The sequence below is a fragment of the Mytilus californianus genome, unplaced genomic scaffold (assembly GCF_021869535.1).
Source record: "Mytilus californianus isolate M0D057914Y unplaced genomic scaffold, xbMytCali1.0.p SCAF_4, whole genome shotgun sequence".
In the NCBI taxonomy this organism is placed as follows: domain Eukaryota; kingdom Metazoa; phylum Mollusca; class Bivalvia; order Mytilida; family Mytilidae; genus Mytilus; species Mytilus californianus.
The window spans coordinates 43,807,752-43,832,213 of record NW_026262690.1 but is presented as its reverse complement, the minus strand read 5'-3'; the positions used below and the strand labels follow the sequence as shown (position 1 = coordinate 43,832,213).

Below are 24,462 nucleotides of genomic sequence, written 5' to 3'. Positions count from 1 at the left end.
AGACAAACAACAGTATACAAACATATCATAGAAAACCGCGGAGTTGATATTTGTAAAGTTATTGCAGTAACACTTCTTTAATCAACCTATTTTTTTAAGTCATATAAAACGAGTTTCTTGTAATTTTAATGTTATCGAAATTATTGAACCAATGCATGCATATATACTAAACCAAGTCCTTTATGCATGTTTTTTTTTTAATTTTTATCACGAATCTAAAATGTATTATCGACAAATAATATTTCATTCAGTGATTGCTGATCGCAAGCTAATTATTATACTGTATATATTTGATACCTGAATGGGAAAACTTGATGAATTTGTTTTTAGGTTTGGATTTTAGACATTATGTTAACATCATGGTTTCAATATTTGAAGTTACTGTCTCATTGATAGCATATAAAAAATCACCTCTTTTCAGATGGCATTTCAAGTTATATACAAACAAACAATATTAGATAAATATGTCAATTTTCATAATCTCTGAAAAACGAATTTTCAATACAGTATACACCTTTACATCTGCTTATTTACATTACAACGTACGGAATTGTAAAGTATTTATAATTTGATCAAAACAAAATAAACTCCGTGAATTATTTGAGGTATAAATTAGCTGTTTTCGAAATGAATATTTTCAAAGTAGGTAACGGTGCTGTTATGTTTTTTTTAATTTTTTATTTATGTTTTTTTTTGCAAAGCCGAAAAGTTCAATATTGAAGTAAACTTGAAATCGTCTTTAACAATACACAGACATTCTAGTTTCTATAGACAGCCCAATACACCTTATAGTCTCTATAGAAAACCCAACACAGGCATTCCAGTTTCTACATACAACCAAATACAGACCTTTTAGTTTCTATAGATAACCCAAAGTTTCTCAACAAAATTGAAACTGTACAAGTGGTCAAGTGAATAAAACAGGAGGACCAAAATATATTACATCAAATTTTACGAAGGAAAACATCGTATAGCCAGCTAAAATGTCTTTATTGTACAACATTTTTAAGCGACCCCATAGTAGAAATACAAAATTACATGATTCTGCACCATTTGCACGTTTTGAAAAATTGACATCATCAGTGGTGCTTGAGACTACTTAAAGGAAATCCGAAAGTATTTTGTTAGTTGTAGAGCAATCAACCAGGATTTAGAAGAGAAGAAAATACCAAGGACACACTCAAAACTCACAGGTACCACTAGAAAATGCACAAAAACCAGCATAAAATACTTTCGCATTCGGGAGATAACCTTAAAGATTTAGAAATTTGTATTCACAAAATATAGTTACTCTAGATAACGTTTTTTTTTAAATTAGATAAAGACCTCATTACAAATATACCACTTTAGAACAGTATACACACAAAAGACAAACGCCAGTTTATTTTCGTCGTTATTGAATTCGTCCCGTGCTTAATTTCTTTTTTCTTTTTTTTTATTTTGACCCCAGAGGTCGAATATGATCATCCATGGTCTTCTCCATTCCGACCGTAAAAGCATCAGCTACGTCACACCATTTGTAAACTATGTTTCTGTGTACCCTGAGGACGGATAAGACATCATATAATTTATCAGATATAAATGTTGATAGTTACGTGATGTCATTAAGAATAATAGGTGAGCGAAAAAATCTTCAATAACTTTTGATTCTGTTGAACTATGTATACGGTGTATAACCGTATCTTCTGTTGATAATTCGTAATCACCAAAACAGAAAGTAGAACTTTACTGGTAGTACAAACGCTTAGCTGACAAAAAGGCAGTGTAGTCCATTGCCATAACTTTGCGTCTAGCGCACATATGAAAACTTGAAAAAAAAATCGTAAATGAAGAGATATGGCCAATTTCCCCCAAATTTCTTTCACGAACAGAGTCAAAATCCGAAAGTTGTTAAAACATACTGTCATTAGAATATTGAACGTCTGGATAATTCGCAATAAATTTTTACAAAAATTTAGTAACACATATAATATTCATCCAATCCGACAAACGGTTGTTGTTGTAGTCTGGAATCCTGCGACTCTTTTCACAAAAAAAAATCTTAAGAGTAAAAATACTCGTAAGTCATACACATTTTGCGGTATAACTTACGATCAATTTTAATCGTAAGATTTTTTGTGAAAAAAGTCGCTGGCGTCTACTGTCGAGCAGTGAGCCAAGGCTTACGAATATTAAAGGAAGTTTTAATATGATATAAAAAAATTTACATTATTTTTGTTTTGTATTGAAGGGGATGGTTTGTCAACACCAATTTAAAGATTTTTTTCTGAAATACAAAATAAAGCTTTACCTTTAATCAAATTTGTCTTGATAAAGAATGACTTTCTTGTAATTTTTGTGACAACTATTCAAAATTATCCAAAATTTTGAGCCATCTAAAGGCTTTGTATATATAATTTTTATCATATATTCGTTAATGCGCCGTTATTTTGTTTGAACTTCACAGAACACACATGAAGCTTTCATACTGATAATTTTAGTAACGACTAGAAAACTTTTTTAAAAATGACCATAGTGTCAAATAAATTCAGGGGAAATTAACCCCTGCCTTCTTGGTATTATTTATCTACGGAACAACCAAAAACAGCCAAAAATGCTTCGAATGTCGTGCTGTCATTTGGTCTCGGTTGGAGAGCTGTCTCATTTGGCAATTATACCACATCTTATTAATTTTATATTGGTTGTTACTATTATCAAAGGACTCCAATATATGTATTGACCAAGATATAAAACTTCAGCAAGAAAAATAAATCACAATACTAGAAACTTTTATTTACTAACATAAGAGCGTAAATTATATGTGTTAATTCTAATATGACATTTATGTTTGATAAAATGATATAATTTGAAAATATGAATATGGTAAATAAAATGTTTAATTTATTGCATATATGATCTGTAGACCATAAAGACGCTATCTAAATTTTCAAAAAGATATGAATACAAAAATACCTGGATAAAAGTTGTTTTTAATTTTATTTCGTTATGCTGATCAGACTGTGTTATTTTTAACCACACGTCACAGTAAAACTGCAGCTGTTAACATATTAAAGTTTATTTCCTTGCATTTGGCTCCTCAATCAGGGAAAACCAACGTTCTTAAAGACCATAGGCGGATCCAGGGGGGCCCTGAGGGGCCCGCCCCCCCCTTTCGTGGGAAAAATTTGGTTGATTATATAGGGAATCACTGAAGCATGACTATAGCGGGCTCTCTCTTATGGCAGTCAGTGCCCCCCCCCCCCCCCCCCCCTTATAAAAAGTTCTAGATCCGCCACTGAAGACAATTTGTTTTAAGATTTCGATATCGTTTTGCTACTTTGTAAGTGTTTAGACCACTAGCTTTAATCATCACAATCTTCGGCCAAGACGCAGGTTGATGTCATTTTTTTTTGTTTGAAACTGGTGAAGAAATTAGCAATCTGCTATTTTTGGCACGCATTTTCTGCAAGGATGCTTTTGCTTATAAGTTCAAGAAAAAACGTTCCATTAACCAAGGTAAACAATAATATATGTACAAGAATCGAGCAGCTCGCACATATATGTACAAGAATCGAGCAGCTCGCACATATATGTACAAGAATCGAGCAGCTCGCACATATATGTACAAGAACCGAGAAGGCCGCACATAACATGCACAAGAATCGAGACGAATAAGACTTAAAATTGTAAAGAAAATAGTAAAATCAGATGACAGAGAATCATTTTCGTAAACAAATTGCCTTTAATAAAATTTTTAATTTTTTTTTATCAGTATGCAGCAAAGATTTACTTTTGTAATATAAGTGTAACTTGCTTCAAGTGCAATTCTGTTGATAAATTCTGAATAGTTGATAATTTAGAAATGCACGATTCATGTGGTTTCATTTTGTTTCATCAGTCTGGTTAAAACGTAAATAAACTTTTTATTATGTCACCTTTTCGTAAAGAGAGACATATACTTTTTTTTATTGCCCTAGCGTCAACAGTTTTCCAACTGAGATGTCTGTTGTTTTTGTGTCGCTGGGTTGGGTTATCATTGACGTATACCGCACGTCTCCTTTTATTGGTAATATAATGTATTTTTATTAATAAACAATTATAGTAAGACAATATGTATATGTTTACAATACTTCAAATGACACAGTTTGATAGATTATTTAAATACACATAATATAAAATTGTGGTTTCAAAAGTATGGGAAACTTTTAACGTTTGTTTAACAATGAACAGGAGTATTTGCAGTTTTCGGTACAAAGTCAGTATCTTGTGCCTTTACGATTCCTTTGGTATCCTCGATGGGATTACCTTTCTGTTAAATTCGACTGGCCAGTTTTACCACTGAAGGTACCACCGTTGAAAATAATAGTGTAGTGGTCAATCACCCCAGTCAAAGTTATGGAAAACAAACAAATATCGGTACTATATTTAACAATTTCACGGCCACAAGTGATTAATTGTCCAGGTAGTCTCAGCCAATACAAATGAAGACGCTTCCACTTAAATTTCGGGATTGATATTTTCATATTTCCATGCTTGTTTGTTCTATTTGATTTTGAGTTTTCTTTTTTCTTATTTCATCATAAAATATTCACATAAATTCATTTATTTTGTTTTGTCCTCTCTTGTATAGAAGAAGATGTTCTATTTCCATTAAATGGGATCACAAGGAGCATAAAACAATATAAGATGAAACCATTTACCTGGAGTATTAGGTAATGGAAATGAAATTATTGGAATGCACATTTATCTCGTCAAATTAACCTTGGTATCAAGTATATCGCACCTTTAGTATATATAAGAGCTGTATATCCACAGGGTGGAGGATCAGATAACATCTAATTTATGTTTGATTTCCATCCTTATGCTCATAAGATAAATAGGTTACATAAAATCAAAGGTATAATCATTTACACCTGCTTGAGCGGTGTTGTCTTTTAATTCTGTAATTCGTGGCGCTTGACTGTTTGGCTTCAATATTTGACAAAACCTATTTTTCAGGTTGGATATCATCTTCATATTTAGATTGTTAACCGTTTAGTTTTATTCTCTTTCTTATATATTTAGGTAGTCAACTGTATATTTTGTGAAAAAACCGAATTAGAGTGGGAAAATTATGAATGAATCATGACGTAATTACAATAATTTATACTTTAAAACTTTCAAGAAATATGAGATTCACCATCAAATAAATAGTAAATACAAAGACGATCATATGATGCCTATTTTAATTTATTTAAGTTCCCTATTACAATCTTATTGCTGTCTATACCACCCAATGCACCAACGCCCGTCCTGAATATACCCGATCAAATATATTTACCATGCAATGGATTTAAAGCAAACAGCAATCAAACTGCCAGCACTGAAACTGAAATATCAACTAAGAAGACACTAGTTAAAATGTGCTGCAAATATAGCTTCATAAAGTCAAGAAATTGTCTCACCTGTTTATACTATCCAATATCTAAAGCTTTTTATACTAACGAGGTGTATAATGTCAATATTACTTCTTTATGTTAAGCACTTAAAAAAGACTGCAAAATATTTCACACATATCGTTTACAAAGCTAAGAAATGTGAATCACTGGTCTTTTAATAAAAAGGTAGATGTCCTCATATGTTAGTTTCATGTTTACTTATTCAACAAGAGGCTCTTGATTTCATCAAATCGTTCCCCTTAATAACAAGAGTATATATTATACGTCTCTTTTAATACTAGTGATATCAAACACATTAGAATTACTTTGTAAGATGAATTAGGAGTTGTCCTGTTGCATTTGCAGGAATGTCTAGTAGTTCATCTAGACAACAAAGAATACCGGCGACAAGTTAAAGATGACACTTTTTTCTAAAATGATTAATTGCATACCACGTTGTAATGAAATCGTGTTTATTTACAGACACTTGCATCATTTACAGTATATTATGTCAGTCAGTAACAAAGCTTTGCATGGTTACTAGTCCGACAGTGTATACCTGGTAAATACTGTAGGTTGTAATCCAGTTTTGAATGCTTTTCTCGGTTTATATGTGTAGTTCTATGCGTATTTCTAAAACACCAGGAAATGAAAAAGATATAACGGACGAATTAAAAAATGGAAAATATGTGATCATTGCCATATTACTTAAACCTCAAAATTAAAAAAGATAGTAAAATTTTCAATCTTTTTTTTATACATTTTATTGAAAAATTATTAAGATGGCAATGTTCAAGCACTGAAGTGCCAATATGTCAAATTAGTTTTTGATCAAGAACATTACATCCATTAACTTCTTTGTGCGTTTTAAGGCTGCGGCTCGTATTTCAATAGCACAGGGGAGAATCTCAAGATGAGGAAATTTCGACTGTTTTCCTCAAATCCAAGGTTTGAAGCCCTGGCGTATGAAACACCAATATCTTCAGTTTGATCCGACTGATTGGCATTCAGAATGAGATTGAGGTCAGATGAAAACACAGAAATATTTACAGCTGGTTATATATATATATAAATACAGGTATAATATGTTGCTATCATAATCAAATGCACCAAAATATCTTACAATGAATGCAAAAATCTGTAGATCTAATTTTAACATTTGTTTATAACCCGATTTCCACGCTTCCTTATAATCAAAGCATAAGACGAATTCGTGAAATTTTGTAGTCGTGTTTATCATATGCAAATCACAAAATTTATTTTGGAAAATCAATTGCTAGTCCAATGGACCGATATAATGTCAGTTGAAATACACATTTCAACCAAATAATCTGAAAATGTAGTGATCAAAACAGTTGGAATCGCATGAACTCCAAAAGAATTTGTATGCACGCCACCATCGATATATTATCTACTGTGGCTAGTTTTAAGAGTATAAACTCGACAAACCCGTGAACAACGTCCGATGGACGTAATGAACACTACTACTCTATGACTTTATAAGAAACTTCTATTCTCTAATAACAACGTAAAGTTATTAAAATGAAACACTGTAACGACCAATTACTTCCAGAAGGCGACCTTCGAACAGTTGAATTAAACATATCGGTCGTTCATCCTCATTTTATTTCTTCGTGATGAAAACAATAACTTCTAAAGTGAGAATTTCATTCTTTTTAATGAGATTACGGGAGTAGCTTACGAGTTAACAGGATAGTTTATTTTCGTTGTAATGAGAGCATGCCCTTGCATATACTGTTTTAATGGACTTAATACTCAAAAGCCATTGGCTGAGACAGATCGCCTGTAACTACGTAAACATGGAAAGTTGACAACAGGAAAATGAAATCATGGCGTTTGTTATAAGTTATAGTTTTGAGTCTACGACCAGAGATCAATTCTAAGAAAAGACCTTGAAAGGAAGCAAATCTTCTTGTTCCTGTAGTATCCTTAGTTCCAAGTCCACCTGCCTGTATATATCAGTCGTTATTACGTACCCAAATCAGAATTAATGAATGAAAGACATTATATCTAACCCAAAGGGTTTACTAGGGTATGTAAATGAGGTAATCACATGTAAACCATTGATTAAAGATCACAGGATAAATATATGTATATATACTAAATACACGAACTTGAGTGTATTTAGCATACTAATATATAAACATATTTAAAAAAAAAGTCTCGTCTTGTACCTGTGCATAAGATGAGCGTCTGTATTGCTGTGCAAGATGTCAAAATACGCAGCCATTCGATGACTCGTGCAGGGCGAATGTCACGCTCTTTGTATGTATAAAAGCATTTGGAACAACTATTTGGGGTCCGAAGGTGGCCTATTGTAAGGCAAAACATCAAACATATTATCCGTATAAATGGCATTCCAATTTTCCAGCCTCTCATCCAAGTCAAACTATTTTGCAGAACATATCTATTGTATCAATTGTTTATTTGTTCTATAGTGCCTAACAAGATTTTGTGAGGTAGACGAAATTGACCTTAAAACGACCGTATTTAATATTGGTGTCCAAAAATAGGCAGATCGGACATATTTTGACTTTATTTACTGACTAATTTTGTTTGGGATTAATTGTAATTATAACATTATAATGAGACTGAAAATTTGTTTGTTTGTTAAAGGGACACTAGCTACGAGATATATAAAAAATCAAAAGTATGATTTTTTTTGTTCAATCATTAATGAAAGTGAAATAGTGAAATAATAATTCGCTTTTAGCAGGCATTGTCAAATTAAGCTAAGAAACATTGATGATGAATTATTCACTTGCAAGTGAATAATTCGACCTCATTGAATCCGTATTCATGTGAACTTCAATTTAACCCCTTAGCTAGAGATGAATACTGCATGAATTGTGCTTGTTCGGTTATTTAAAGGAAAAGAATGTCAACATTGAAAGTGAAACAAAGGTAAATAATTTCATTGACTGATTCGATCCACAAAAAATCATTCTTATACAGGTAAAAACGATGATTAACATATATTTTTAATCTTTAATATGAAATTAAACAGACCTAGAGAAATGCAATTGCACGAGTTCACATCTATTTATATCTATATTTATATTTATATCGCTTATATGATCATCGGAGGTCTTCGGAGGTCAACTCGATAGTTAATTAGATGGCGTCAAGACTAAAATATACACGAAACGAAGCTACATATTATCGAGCCCATGCCCTGTAAATTTTTTATTTTAGATTTTTTTTATTTGGATAAATGTTTTACATGGTTATAAATCAAATATGAGAATTTGAGTCAAATCGGTGAACATGAATTTGACAGCTAGTGCCCCTTTAAGATAAAAAATAATTTTACCTGGCGTAGCCGTGCGTAAAATGTATTTCGGCATTTCCCTTCGAAAAATTACTTGTTTAATGGAATAAAACGTCTGATTTGTAAACTTTCTCTTTTTTCTCCGGAATTAAAAAATAATTTATCTATTCTATATGTGGAAAATTTTGTGAAAATATAAGTGGCAATTGTTACCTTTCAAACCTTTAGTTTCATTGATAAAAAATATTATGGACTCGTCCAGTTTGAAGGTCATTTTAAGTTACTGTACGCATATATGCATTTTCTGATTTAATCAATATACGTATATGAAAAAATAAACAGTTTGAAGGTAAACTAATAATAACTTAATCCAATCAAATTGCGTAAGATTCAATAACAATGACCGGTCCACATCATAATAAGTAATAGCAGAAATGAGAGAGTCTAGTAATGGACTTCTGGTAATAGGGGTAAACTGGGTAGGGGGAAAATGACATATATTCTAAGTTCATTTTTTGCAATAACGAATAAAAATACATGGATACAAAGAAAAATCATTTTTAAAATACCGCCCAAAAAAAATTCATTCTGATTGGTTTAGTGGTATTGTTATAAAGTGCATTGAGATGAACCGTGGTATAGCAAACATAGAATTCCCTCACAAAATGTTATCACACATTGTAGTCTTTAACATGAGGTTTTTGCCACCCGATGTTACGCAGGTAACATTAAGCAATCGACAAATCCAATGAAATCCAATGATGAGTTCCCTGTGTATTGATTTTGTCTACTTGTCTACAAATATTTTTTTTCTCGTCTTTTAAAGAAGTTATGTGCAAATTCTGCTTTAACTGACCATAAACATGAGCCAGTTATAAAGGACATATCACTATCATCCATTCGAATGTTTAATATTGTATGTTGGAATTTGAAACCATCGAACTTAACAAATAAGTTTTGAATAAAAAAATCTAGTTTTTGATAATTCTACTGTGGTGTATTTGTGCTACTCGAATCGGTTCTTAACAAAGTGCGATGTTCTATCTTAAAGGGAAATCACACTATTGTTTATACGCATCGCTCTCGGCGCCGCTATAGTGTCGTGACCGTATTATGACGTCGCCGTTTCGAGTCCGTCGTAAAGGTTGCTAATTTCTAAAATGGCGGCCCGCTCAAAGGGACGTTCACTATTAAAGCAAGAGAAAGCAAATGACGTTTTGATTTAAGTGCAAAAAATGAAAATGCTACTCGAAACGGACAAAATGTATGGCAAAAAATAAAAGCCGAAAGTGGTCTTGATATGGTCTTGAATTACCTTACGATTGGGTTTAATTCAAATGAGTTACTCTCTTTAAATAAAGATATTATTATCATTATTATTATTATTGACTTAGTATTTACATACAATACCATTTATACAATTATTTTTCTTAAAGGTTTATTAATTTCACCGAAAAATATTGTTAGATATGAGAAATATCAACATTTTTTGTTGATCTGGTCTTTATTATTTGTAGCGAAATCCGTCAGCTCAACTTTTTTTTGTAGAAAACCTTTTTTATTTACTGTAGTTTATATTTTCATATATTAACAATTTTTTTTATCTCGCAGATTTCTTAGTTTCACGAAGAAAAAAAATATTTAAAAACAAAAGAGATATTTATAACACTTTTTGTCGATCATTTCAGTATAATCAAAGCGTACATCGGCGAATGTGAAATCCGTCCGGTCAACTTTTTTTTTTAGAAAAACATTTTGTTTTACTATGAAGTTTAAATTTTCATATAAGATAACTATTAATCTCGCAGATTTCTTAGTTGTATGAAAAAATATTGTAAAACAAAAGAGATATTACCAGTAACACTTTTTGTCGATCAGTTCAATATTGTAAAGCGTACATCAGTGAGTGTGAAATCCGTCCGGTCAACTTTTTTTTGTTAGATTTTCATAAAATATAGTCTAATATTTCTAAGGTCTTCAAATATTAAAATAATCTATCAAATAACAAAAAAGTTCTGACTATTTATATCTCATCCGGTCAATACGGGCAATTGTCCTGTCATTAGTGTAACCCAACTGTTGGCAGCGTATTGTCGCGATGGGGTATGTGGGAATATACTGGAAAAAATAACAATATACCAAGAGTAACAGCATGTAAGCGTACAGCTTCCGGAATTTGTAGTTTTCTGTCCAACAGAGGGATGTAAATAAGAACAATGAGTTTCGATATTCCTTTGGTATCAAACGCCTCTCTCTCTCTCTCTCTCTCTCTCTCTCTCTCTCTCTCTCTCTCTCTCTCTCTCGCTCTCTCTCTCTCTCTCTCTCTCTCTCTGTTTCTTTTTTTTTTGGGAAGTGGGGTATGGGGGGAACAAACACATGAACACAAGTGATTCGTAGAGTAATCATATTTGTTGAAATATCAAACGTTATTTAAGAATAACGCCAGTTAAACATCACTGTAAAAGAAGCATACAAAATTTTACATCGGTTGCTGGCTGTCGAAATCAAAGAAAATTTAGCACCGTATTATATAGTACATTATACGCAATCTTCCTTTAATGCTTTGTACAGGCTTTCATAATTTGGGCACAAAAAAAAAATCATATTTTGTATTATTTCTTCAAACTGTCAATTATAGCGAACTGTACGACCAGCAAGTTAAAAAATAAGGCCGCTAGACGTCAGAGCAATCTGGGAATATCAAACACTATGCCTAGTTATTTTTGTACTATTGATGACCGTACTACCTACAACAACAACAAAAAATCCACACTGTATATTTGGCTTTACAAGACTCCAACAAGAGAAATATTTAACACACACACATGTATTTATGTAGAGTAACATGTCTTTCAAAGTGCTAATCTGTAACCATCACATTAAGGTCCGTCTTGTGAAAGAGTATTCATCTCATATAGAAAAAAATTTTGTGCTGATATTCATGGAATATTTGCCACTGAAAGTTTTGCAAAAATCAAGAAAAAAACGAAAACAAAAACAAAACAAAGACTAGTAATTAAGATGTAGGTTCGTGTTCAGATCACTCAGTGTGATCACTTGCCTGTCAACAAACAGTGATATAGGGAGATTGTCAGATTCCGATCATGACTGTAAAGGACAACCATTTGTTTAATACAAAGGTAGCTGATTTACTCTTGATACCTTGGTTCTTTAGAAAAAAAACGGCCAACATGATATAGCAGAGTGCTGAAAGTGGCACACACAATCAATCAGTTATTTTCAAATTACCTATCATTAATCAGTTTTGGCAAAAAAAGTATAAAGGCTATATCATACTGAAACATAAATGTGATAAAAGAATATACAATTCAAGAAAGAGAGGTGCACCAACAGAAAATAGAAACTGCAATCTTTCTTTTAATTTCATCCGATCTCAGATCTCAAAATTTTAACTCTTACCAGAATTTATTCTATCTTACAGTTACTGTATAACTCTGAAGTTTCTAAGTGGAACTCGAGCTTTAACTAGAACTCTTACTCGAATAAACATTCGAACTAAAAATAAAACTGGAACTTTAACTCTAAATTTAGCTGGAACTCGAATTCTTATTCTACATCAAAGGTTATCTACACTCTCATTTGTCATCTGATAACAAAATTCGTAAGGGTTCCACGGAACCCAGTGTCTCGCCTACTTTTGCTGTTAATCGCAGGCTCAACAAAAATGAGGAAAAAAAATCAATAAAAATATTCCTCTCGATACTATCTTTTGATTATAAGAAGCTTCTGTCCAAGTTTGGTTTAAATCTAGGATAGTTTATGGATCTAATAAATGTTTTAAAAACTTTAACTGCATACTGTATGTAATGTTAACTGGAAGAAAAACTAAGTCCATTTATAAGTAAAATACGGATAAACAGGTACAAAATTTTGACAAAATTTCCTTCGAGATACAAGCTTTTGATCATAAACAAGCTTCTGTCCAAGTTTGGTACATATCCAGGATAGTTTAAGAAAGTTATTGAAATCTTAAAAACTTTAACCACAGAGTGAATGTATTGTTTCCTGGCAGAAAAACTAAGTCAATTTATAAGTAAAATACGGAAAAAAAAGATTTTTTTTTTACAAAATTTACTTCTGGATACTATCTTATGATCATAAACAAGCTTCTGACAAAGTTTGGTAAAAATCCAGGATAGTTTAAGAAAGTTATTAAAACTTCAAAAACTTTAACCACATAGTGAATATTTGTGGACGCCGCCGCCGCTGCCTCCGCCGACGACGACGACGACGCCGACGACGGAATGTAGGATCGCTATGTCTCGCTTTTTCGACTAAAGTCGAAGGCTCGACAAAAAACTAGAGTTAGATAAAATATATCGACATGTCCACAGAAACACGGATAGATGTAGCAGAACAAGAAAAAAAACTAGATCCGTTTATGACAAATTAAAAGATTTTTTTAAATACATCAACTTGGAACATTATATGTTCCTGATATCAATATGGCGATGTGTATTTCATTGTCAATTAACTCTAAATTATCAGATGCATTGTATTTCTCATAACATACCAACGTTGAGCGATTAATCGAACGGTAATAAAATATACGTAATACATAAAGTTTTAATACACAGGCGATGAACATTGAACATATTATGTACAATGAACATGCAACGATGTATGAAAAATGGATGCGGGATGATAGAACTCAGAAAAAAATTTGGTTTCCACAGTTCGAATAAATTATGAAGCGTTGTGTAACTACGGAACCAATTTTAAATTCCTACCGAAAATAGGTTTCTTTTAATGTGCTGAGTTAGTGGCATTTTCAATACGGCATTTCAGGTTTTATCTTCCCGGTGCGAATGGACAAGCTAGTGAAATTATGGTAACGAAATTTTTCTGCCTGCAGTCTAAAAGGAACGTGTTACTTTTCAGCCCTTCAGTCTTCCGAGGTAGAAGATTCTTTTTCTGGAAGCCGAAAATTAATTCTATAATACGGCATGAGGCAAACATTCGTTTTCCACATACAACAAATGCAATTTAAAAAATGAGATGACTTCAACTTTGACAATTACTTTATAATAAACTGTTCAGTATTGTATCTATGTTTAACGATTTGATAGATTGATAAAGATATCAATGAATAATCAAAATACCTTAAAAAATGTTCAAAAATGATATTATATTTTGTAGTGAAAAGGTTTAATTCAACCTAAGCGTTGCAAGAAATGCTGTTATGCCAGCAACGTCGTTCTATAACGTTAAAAGGTTATAGTTCCCGCCAAAATTCAATAATAAAGATTATTTCCGTTTTAGCGGATTTAAAACATCGGTGACCCCCCTTTTTTATTTATGCTTTTAAAATCTTCCCTGAAGCTGCAACTTATGCAGAAGTTTGAAGGGAAAAACATTAGTAGATTTTTTTTATTTCAAGAAAAATCTATTATAAATAGCAATTAAAAATGGCGGGAAATGTTCAAATGCCTTCAAAAATAAGGAAACCGAGACAAATAAATGTTCATAAGGTATAAGTTACATTTGACTGTTTTTGTTATTCCAGTTAAACATGGTTTTTCAATAAGTTTGTCTTTTTCTAACAATTTAGAGCGGTATTTCTATATTTCGTTATAACGCTATTCTTTAAGTTTTGATGACGTCATATCTCGAAAACAACATCGGTGACCCCAATTTTTTTTCCGCCTAAAATATCTTAATATGTATGATCTGTCTACATGCAAAATTTCAATGAATTATTATTAGTAGTATAAATAGTGTGATTTCCCTTTAAGTAAGATGTGCTTTACGTTTACCATCTTCTAAGAAGAAAAGCTGTCTAATGATATGATGTAGATGTTCTATTTAAAACATTTTAACTTTGTTGCAAATTGTTAGTTCTGCTATTAACAACATTTAGGAAAATCTTTAGAATTGTTAAGAACCCAAATCTGATCAACGACGCTGGTTAAGATCACCTATATTCATATATTTTTTAATCCCTTCTTTGTTAGAATCAACTGTAGTTAAAATAAAAAACGTGTTTTGTACGACCTAAAGATGTTTTTTTTTTGTGAAATACATAAAAAGGGATATTAAACAGGAATCGCTATAAATATCGCACAGTACAACAGACCACACCAATCACCAAAACAGACCACACCAATCACCAAAACAGACCACACAACCACCAAAACAGACCACATCAATCACCAAAACAGACCACATCAATCACCAAAACAGACCACACCAATCACCAAAACAGACCAAACCATCCACCAACAAAAGCCTGATACATACCCTTTCTTTTAAATCACTATCTTACAACTTGGACGACAAAAATCGAGCTCAACTTGTATTTCTCAATATATTTTGTGAAATTCTCGATTTGTTATCCCTTTACCCGGATGCCATGAAATTTATATATATATATTCTTTTATTTTTTTTCTAAATTTCAATGTCCGTATACGACAAAAACAGATTTATATGAATCTGTATTTCCATAGTCGTTAAGTCTTTTATATCTATAAATTTTCAACCCGCTTGGTAGAGAGAGTCTATTTTAATTTAAATCAAGGACAGTTACTTTGAAACCAAAACAGTCAATTTCATTTTGACAAAAAATATGTTATTACCTTCCTTTTAGAATAGGGTTGTAAACAAAATGATATAACCATGTAATTGGCAGATGAAAACAAAAATTATAAGGTCGGGGTATAAAAATATTAAAACCCATTTGATTCGTTAACAGATAAAAAAAAAAAAGATCATTCAGAATGCAGTGGACCATGATAATGTGTTTTATGGAGTGTTTTGAGACGATGTGTGCTGAATGAAAACATCTTCTTTTTTAACCCCAGATTGAGACTGCCTACCGCTGCATAATTCTGTATTTTTCAAATTTTGGAAGCTAACTGTATATTTGATTGATTGATTGTTGTTTGCTAAACGTCCAGTGGTTGAATATTGAAAGACACCCTGAATGATAGAAGAGATTCCAGTTGAGAGACTGAATTTTTCAGAATTGAAGACAAAAAGTATGCCGACGAACGTTTTTAAAAAATGGTATTTTAAACAGGTTTTAAAATTACCAAATAGTACAGCCTGAGAAATATACTGAGTGCCAATAGAAACGCAACACCGACCAGTGTTTTATTGTAATAATTCACACCGACTGATCTACTTTTGAAATTAACCCATCGTTATCAGATGTAAAGACTTCTTACTGTATGGCTATAGAATTTTTCCAGCAATTTTCAATTTTCAGATTTAACCGTTTAAAAATTCTTATGAATTGAAATTTACACTTCTGATAGGAATTTATTGAAAGAACATATTTGGTATTCACATTTCCACATTTGATTCTTTTTCCCGACTAAAAGCTTTCCAATCTTAGTTACTTAGTTACTCTGGTCATATTTTAAATAGTTGGATTATTTCCTAGATCAACTCAATAGGTTCCACTTGTATAGCAGAAACTGCTTTCCCACCGGAAGCATCTGAGTTCAAGTCCTACTATATTATTTAAGAAGTGTGTATTGCTTAATCTACACATTTCTGTGTGGTTAAAGATTATGGTCTTTTTCTTTTCTTTGCCTACGGTGTTGTCTATCTTATATTTGTTTTTTATTTCGACTCTATCTTCTTACCTGTTCCGAAATAACAGATAGAGGATGTTTCTATCATAGTCATAAAAAGGCGTTTAAAACATGAATTTATTGCAAGATACATGAGCGAGACAAATCAAAGTAACCCTATACAGGTGAACTAACAAACAAGAATAACAAGACGTATACGGATAGCTGATATTAATATACCCTTATCTTCGTTCGGTTTAGTAAGTATATTCTACTAGAGATTGTACTCTTTCGAAAAAAGCCACTGTAGTCGACACAAAGTCTGAAGTAGCGAGCAAGCAATGATTTGTATACAACAAGTATACAAGTAAGAATATGAATTGGTCCGAGGACAACAAATATAGACCCTATTGTGGACAGTGTATAACTTGCATATTTTTTTAATACCCTTTCCAAATTAATTTCTTTATTTTTCATGCATGAAATATTAAGTATGGGGATGAAATTACATGTTGAAAAAATTTGGGTGCTGAATTTGTATGTAAAGTAGTGATTTGGTCAAGTTAAAAAAGGTCAAAAATTAGTATGTCTGAAGCTGTCAAACTGAATTATAGACCTCCTTAACATAGAAATGTCCATATTTTGAGTTAGAGCTGGTAGACTTTTCTATAAATTTGATATTATTTGACCCAAAAGTAGTAAACTACTCTGTAGAAATCTTTTTGAAATAGAGAAGGTTCGATTTTTGTTTAATTTGAATTTATTGTCTAAAAGAAATGCACTATGAAATAACTGTGTTCTCGGGCCTATTGTTCCAAGTAAGGGCCATTGAGGGGCAACATGACATCTACATAAAACAAACATTCAGTTTATACTAAGATATGAATGAAGAAGATAAATTGCTACTCCTAATGGGAAAAATCACTACTTGAAAACTATTCAATCACGTTAGTAATAATGTTGTTTCATTATTATCCTTAACTACTATCTCATCGGGATAAAAAAAAAGTGTAGATTACCTGTATAGTACATAAAGACTGATGAAAGCTAATGGGTGTGAAGATATGGCATGGAGTATGTTTCATAGAGGTGTTGACATACGTTTCACGGAGCAGTGCACATTTGGGAGTGCAATATTTTGACCTTTTCCGAAGATTTGTTCTGAGCAACTTTTTATTCCTTTTTCTTTATAAATATCTTGAATTATAAAAATAAATGTACAAAACACTGATTAGTACATCCATAAAAAATAATTTGAGGACAAAAACAGATAAAAAGATATGAAACGTCTGTGCCCATACGGATTTTTATTTCAAATGTCAATATTTCGACAATCAACAGAAAAAATTAAAGTTAATAATGACACTAATATGATTATGTTTGACACAAACCAATTGTATGATTAATGAATGAAGATTGCTGCACTTTATCAGAATGTCAGTCAGTTTTTTGTCAATTACATCATAAATACAAATACAAATGTCAAAATGTGAAATGGACACAAACGGATTCATTGGTACTTGTCTTTTGTACTCAGCATCCATAAAACGCATAAACCATGTTTTATCTTGACATGAACAATAAATAACTGTACCCACAGAAGCTTCAGAAAAAATGAAATAACTTTGCCCGTCTATATAAATATACTTTTAGATATCAATAAAGCTAATATAGTTGTACGGTGACCTATGATTGCTTACATCTATGCCACAATTTGTTCTTGTAGATAGTTGTCTCACTAATATATCTTCTTATCATTTTTTACTAATGTGAGTTAAACATCACTAATGACATGGCAGTCCAACAATTTTTCCAAAAACAGAACAGACAGGCCACATATGACTTGGAATCGAGTACACTTTCACATGACATGTTAAACTCTAAAATAGCGCTGTGTTTAGACAAGTTGTCAATAACTTAAACTAATTTATATATACATTTATTATAAGTTCTGCAAATGCATCTAATTTATTTCTTTGCTCTCACACATGTACAGACATTCAATTTGGAGACCTACAAGTTTATCGGGTATTTTACAAGTTAGTAGATAAATGACGATTAATGTCGACATGATATGAAGTTGTGTTTGAAACACTGCATTTAATTTAATTGTGATCAATTGCAAACAAATCCTTGTTGGCGGCAATTTTTATTCATTTTATATATAACTCTTAGCAACATATAAATGTCATGAGAATCAAACATGTTCAAATGCATTTTTCTGTCATAGTAATAATCATTGTCTACAGTGGAACAAGTCGATTTTCTGTCATAGTAATAATCATTGTCTACAGTGGAACAAGTCGATTTTCTGTCATAGTAATAATCATTGTCTACAGTGGAACAAGTCGATTTTCTGTCATAGTAATAATCATTGTCTACAGTGGAACAAGTCGATTTTCTGTTATATATATAACAATAATCATTGTCCACAGTGGAACAAGTCGATTTTCTGTCATAGTAATAATCATTGTCTACAGTGGGACAAGTCGATTTACTGTCATATATATAACAATAATCATTGTCCACAGTTGAACAAGTCGATTTTCTGTCATAGTAATAAGCATTGTCTACAGTGGAACAAGTCGATTTTCTGTTATACATATAACAATAATCATTGTCTACAGTGGAACAAGTCGATTTTCTGTCATAGTAATAATCATTGTCTACAGTGGGAAAAGTCGGTTTTCTGTCATATATATAACAATAATCATTGTCCACAGTTGAACAAGTCGATTTTCTGTCATAGTAATAATCATTGTCTACAGTGGAACAAGTCGATTTTCTGTTATATATATAACAATAATCATTGTCTACAGTGGAACAAGTCGATTTTCTGTTATATATATAACAATAATCATTGTCATTTTATATATAACTCTTAGCAACATATAAATGTCATGAGAATCAAACATGTTCCAATGCATTTTTCTGTCATAGTAATAATCATTGTCTACAGTGGAACAAGTCGATTTTCTGTCATAGTAATAATCATTGTCTACAGTGGAACAAGTCGATTTTCTGTTATATATATAACAATAATCATTGTCTACAGTGGAACAAGTCGATTTTCTGTCATAGTAATAATCATTGTCTACAGTGGGACAAGTCGATTTACTGTCATATATATAACAATAATCATTGTCCACAGTTGAACAAGTCGATTTTCTGTCATAGTAATAATCATTGTCTACAGTGGAACAAGTCGATTTTCTGTTATACATATAACAATAATCATTATCTACAGTGGAACAAGTCGATTTTCTGTCATAGTAATAATCATTGTCTACAGTGGGACAAGTCGGTTTTCTGTCATATATATAACAATAATCATTGTCCACAGTTGAACAAGTCGATTTTCTGTCATAGTAATAATCATTGTCTACAGTGGAACAAGTCGATTTTCTGTTATATATATAACAATAATTATTGTCTACAGTGGAACAAGTCGATTTTCTGTTATATATATAACAATAATCATTGTCTACAGTGGAACAAGTCGATTTTCTGTCATACTAATAATCATTGTCTACAGTGGGACAAGTCGATTTTCTGTCATATATATAACAATACTCATTGTCCACAGTTGAACAAGTAGATTTTCTGTCATAGTAATAATTATTGTCTACAGAGGAACAAGTCGATTTTCTGTTATATATATAACAATAATCATTGTCTACAGTGGAACAAGTCGATTTTCTGTCATATATATAACAATAATCATTGTCCACAGTTGAACAAGTCGATTTTCTGTCATAGTAATAATCATTGTCTACAGTGGAACAAGTCGATTTTCTGTTATATATATAACAATAATCATTGTCTACAGTGGAACAAGTCGATTTTCTGTCATAGTAATAATCATTGTCTACAGTGGGACAAGTCGATTTACTGTCATATATATAACAATAATCATTGTCCACAGTTGAACAAGTCGATTTTCTGTCATAGTAATAATCATTGTCTACAGTGGAACAAATCGATTTTCTGTTATATATATAAAAATAATCATTGTCTACAGTGGAACAAGTCGATTTTCTGTCATAGTAATAATCATTGTCTACAGTGGGACAAGTCGGTTTTCTGTCATATATATAACAATAATCATTGTCCACAGTTGAACAAGTCGATTTTCTGTCATAGTAATAATCATTGTCTACAGTGGAACAAGTCGATTTTATGTTATATATATAACAATAATCATTGTCTACAGTGGAACAAGTCGATTTTCTGTCAGAGTAATAATCATTGTCTACAGTGGACCTAGTCGATTTTACTTTCGCTACAGTATTGCGAATCCCTATCAACAGGGATTTTAAATGTTGTTTAGATTTTTTTTAAAAAGAGCACAGGATGAATGTAAGCTTGCAAAACTTTTTATGTACATCCTGTGGTATAGGTGAAGTTTAACTGTGCTCCATATTTTAAAAGTATAAAATTCTGTTCTTGATATGCGTTTCATTTTCCTCTTTCGGTCAATTGGAATCAAACTGATAAGATTTTGATTAAATATTGAAACTGGTGTCTAACCATAAACACAAAGTTAGCAAGCGTGGTAAAGATAGTGTAAAAGTTAAAATAAAAATTATACTCAACAGGTGCATACATTAGTAACAGATCTATCTAGTAAGATGTTATGCCATTCCTCGGTATTCAAACCAAGCTCCCTAGCCATTGGCGTTAAATTGACTTTATCAAACGTAATCAAATCATTTTTTTAAATTTTCTCCAGGAAGAAACAGGCAAACGGAATAGGATATTATATAAATCAGTACTTATAATCACATAAAAATAAAACCTACCTTTTTGGTATGTCTTTACTTTGTCACCATTAAAGTACGTATTGAAGAATGAGATTTGAGAATGATTTGAAAACTCCTAATGCCAACTAAAAGGCCATGAGCCACAGAAATTATTAATGAATTTGGTAATGTTTATCCGATTACACCTTTATCAACTATCATTCGTTTTAAAGCGACCCATACGTCAGTACGCGTTAGTATTTTATAAAACATCTAGTACTATTGGTATACAGGTAGTTGTACCTGTTACACTAAAATAACGTCATGCACGATGATATCATTAAATTTTAAAAGTTAAATTTTGAAATGTTTGCTTAAGATAAATGTATAAAGGCTAAATTTTTATCAACTATTATGATCTAGTTGTACAACTTTTAGTAGTAAGAGATGCACAACTGTATCTAATGCAAAACTGTCGACTATTTTTGTCCGAATAACAACATCAATTAAATAACAGTAAATGCTCCACCTGTTTCTTTCAAATTACTAACATTTTTAATATACCTCCCTTTTTTACAAACCCTGTGCTCATGAACTCCTTCGTTCAAAACTTGGCATATGTTTGTTGTGTCTACGGCGTTTCGTAGTCAATATCTGAAGTATCTGTGACATCTAAAGTTTATCTTAAATATATGTTGTAATGCATGAAGAGGATGACAGGAATTATCAAAAATATTGGACACAGCACAACAGACGATCATAAACACCACAACCTTCTCCGTGAATGACATTTCATGGTTAATAAAATGTGTCATGACTATGACATATTATTGTTAATAATGTGTTATGACTATGACATATCATTAACTATATACCCGTTAAGACTATGACATATAATGGTTAATGATATGTGTTATGACTATGACATATTGTGGTTAATAATATGTGTTATGTTTATGACATATTATGGTTGATGATATGTGTTATGTTTATGACATATTATGGTTGATAATATGTGTTATGACTATGTCATATTATGGTTAATAACATGTGTCATGACTATGTCATATCATTGTTAATGATATTATGGTTAATAATATGTGTTAAGACTGTGATATTTCATAGTTAATAATGTCTAATTTTGTGTGTGTATGAAATCTAATTGTTAGACTAAAATGTGGTTTTCCTGTAACATCTCAATGTAAAGCTGATATATGTTGTATCTATTACATCTCTGGGTAAGGCTAATATAAGTTGTATGTTTGATATTTCATGGTGATGCTTAATATGCATTGTGACTTTGAATGAAAGCTCTTGGTAAGGCTAGTATGTGTTGTGTCTATTTCAACGCCTGGTTGCTAGTAAATATAAATTGTGTCTATAATACCACATGTTTAGTCTGCTATATGTATCGTTTATGGTATCTCATCAATAGTCTTATATGTACCGTGTCTATGGCATGGACTTGCTAATACACTTTGAATCTATGAAAGCTCATGAGTGGACTTGTATATATCATGTAACTGAAATTTCATATGTGTTGTGTCTATCACAGTTCATAGTTAGTATATGATATGTTGTGTTCATGACAGTATTGCTAGTGAAGTGTCCATGACAGTATTGCTAGTGGAGTGTTCATGACAGTGTTGCTAAGGAATGACATTTTATGGTTTATATGTGTCAAGTTGATATGTTTTGTTTCGATGACATATCTCGGTTAGGTAAATTGTCTGTTGTCTATGAACCTTGTGGTTAGGCTAAACATATGTGGTGTCTATTGAATCTTATGTTTAGTCTAAATATTTGTTATGTCTATGACATCTTATGGCCAGGCTAATACGAGGTATGTCTACGACATATCATTGTACATAACTTGTCATGATATGGCTAACATGTGCTGGGTCTTTGACACTGAATGGTTAAGCTAAATATTTGTCATGTCGTTGACTCTGAATGGTTAACCTAATATGTGTCATGTCTTTGACATCTAATGGTTCGGCTTATATAAGGAATGTCTACGACATATCATTGTACATAATGCCAATGACTTGTCATGATATGACTAACATGTGCTGTGTCTTTGATTTGGTTATGTTAAACATTTGTCATGTCTTTGACATCTAATGGTTCGGCTAATACTAGTATGAGGAATGTCTTTGACTTACCATGGTACATATATTGTCAATGACATGTCATGCTTAGGTTAAAATATGTTGTGTCTGTGCATCTCATGGTTATGTTATTATGTGTTTTGTATGTGACATCTATCAATTAAATCATGAAATGTTTATTTAATATACGGTTATACGATTAAATATTTATCAGATGTTTGTACTGTATAACTTGATGAAGAAATGTAAATAATTGTATTTCGTGCAAATCGGTCGACAAAATTAACAAATCATGTTTGAATTATAAGAGTGATTAAAATCACCTGATATTTCTAATTGTTTTCAAAACCATGAAAAACACACAAAAATGGCAAGATTCTTCAACTCTACGTTCGGCTGTATTAATGAAGTCTTTAAACTGAACAAGATAAATACAAAATAAGGCGGCCCGACAATATAGAATAATTACGCCGTTATCATATTCGTTAAAATTATAATTAATAGTCATGCGGCGAATGGTGAATGTGGAAGGAAGCTCCTTGTTTTGTCCCTATAATAATAATTGTTTCAATTTGAAAAGACCTTTAATCATTATTCTCAAAATAATAATGCTTAATTCACTTGTATCTTAAGATCATGACCCTTCACTTGTCTGCCATGTTACAGGGACAAATAATCTTAACATCACACACTTCAAACTTTGTCAAAATGAAACATAAATATTGTTTATAATTTATTGTAACATTACATTAATCATTTGGCACTGTTTCACCTGACATGCTATATATATAAACGTTGTTTTCAATTTAGACTTGTTTATATTTTTTCGTTTGGGATTGTATTATATTTGCCTTCGGGTTTATATGATCCGTTCATCCTATTTTGACTCCTCAAAATTCAAGAGTCTATCCTAAATTGAGGTAAATTGTATGGCTTTCCAAATACCGCTTCGATTCCTAACATCACTGAAGAGACATCAATTGTCGAAATCCGGATATGGTGTACAAAAACCTTTGCACCTTTTGTTTGCGGTATACCATCTTTTCCGCAAGTTTATTGTTTTCTGTTTAGTATTAAATTTATAATTAAGATCCATTTATTACATCGGTGATCTGTTTATTTGGCAATCGCCCATGGCAGTCAGCAGGGTTTAAGAACATTTGTTGTTCGACCTGTTAGTCAAATGCGTTTTGTTAAAATATACTTTTACACATTTTTTTTGGTCTTTTGGAAAATGTTGTTTGCGCTGTATTTAGACCCCTCTAAAAAGAAATTTGTTTTGCATGCACATGTATAAAAAAATTCGGTTTTTATCCAACGCAATCATACGTTTGAACGTTGTTTTCAATTTAGACTTGTTTATATATATATATATATTTATA

The 24,462-nt window shown here is 31.6% G+C and overlaps 1 protein-coding gene across 5 annotated transcripts in view; it reads right to left on the bottom strand.

Annotated features, from left to right (window-relative positions):
• Window positions 1-21,242, bottom strand: part of LOC127698324 (papilin-like) — a 196,182-nt gene extending 174,940 nt beyond the window's left edge. For 4 of the 5 annotated variants that reach the window (XM_052201709.1, XM_052201714.1, XM_052201715.1 and 1 more), the window contains exon 1: window positions 21,030-21,242. The gene's annotated coding sequence lies outside the window, so the exon portion shown is untranslated. Of the gene's footprint in view, window positions 1-5,423; window positions 5,555-21,029 lie in introns of those variants that run through there. The other variant, XM_052201711.1, reaches the window with a different exon arrangement.
• Window positions 21,243-24,462: the final 3,220 nt, after the last annotated feature.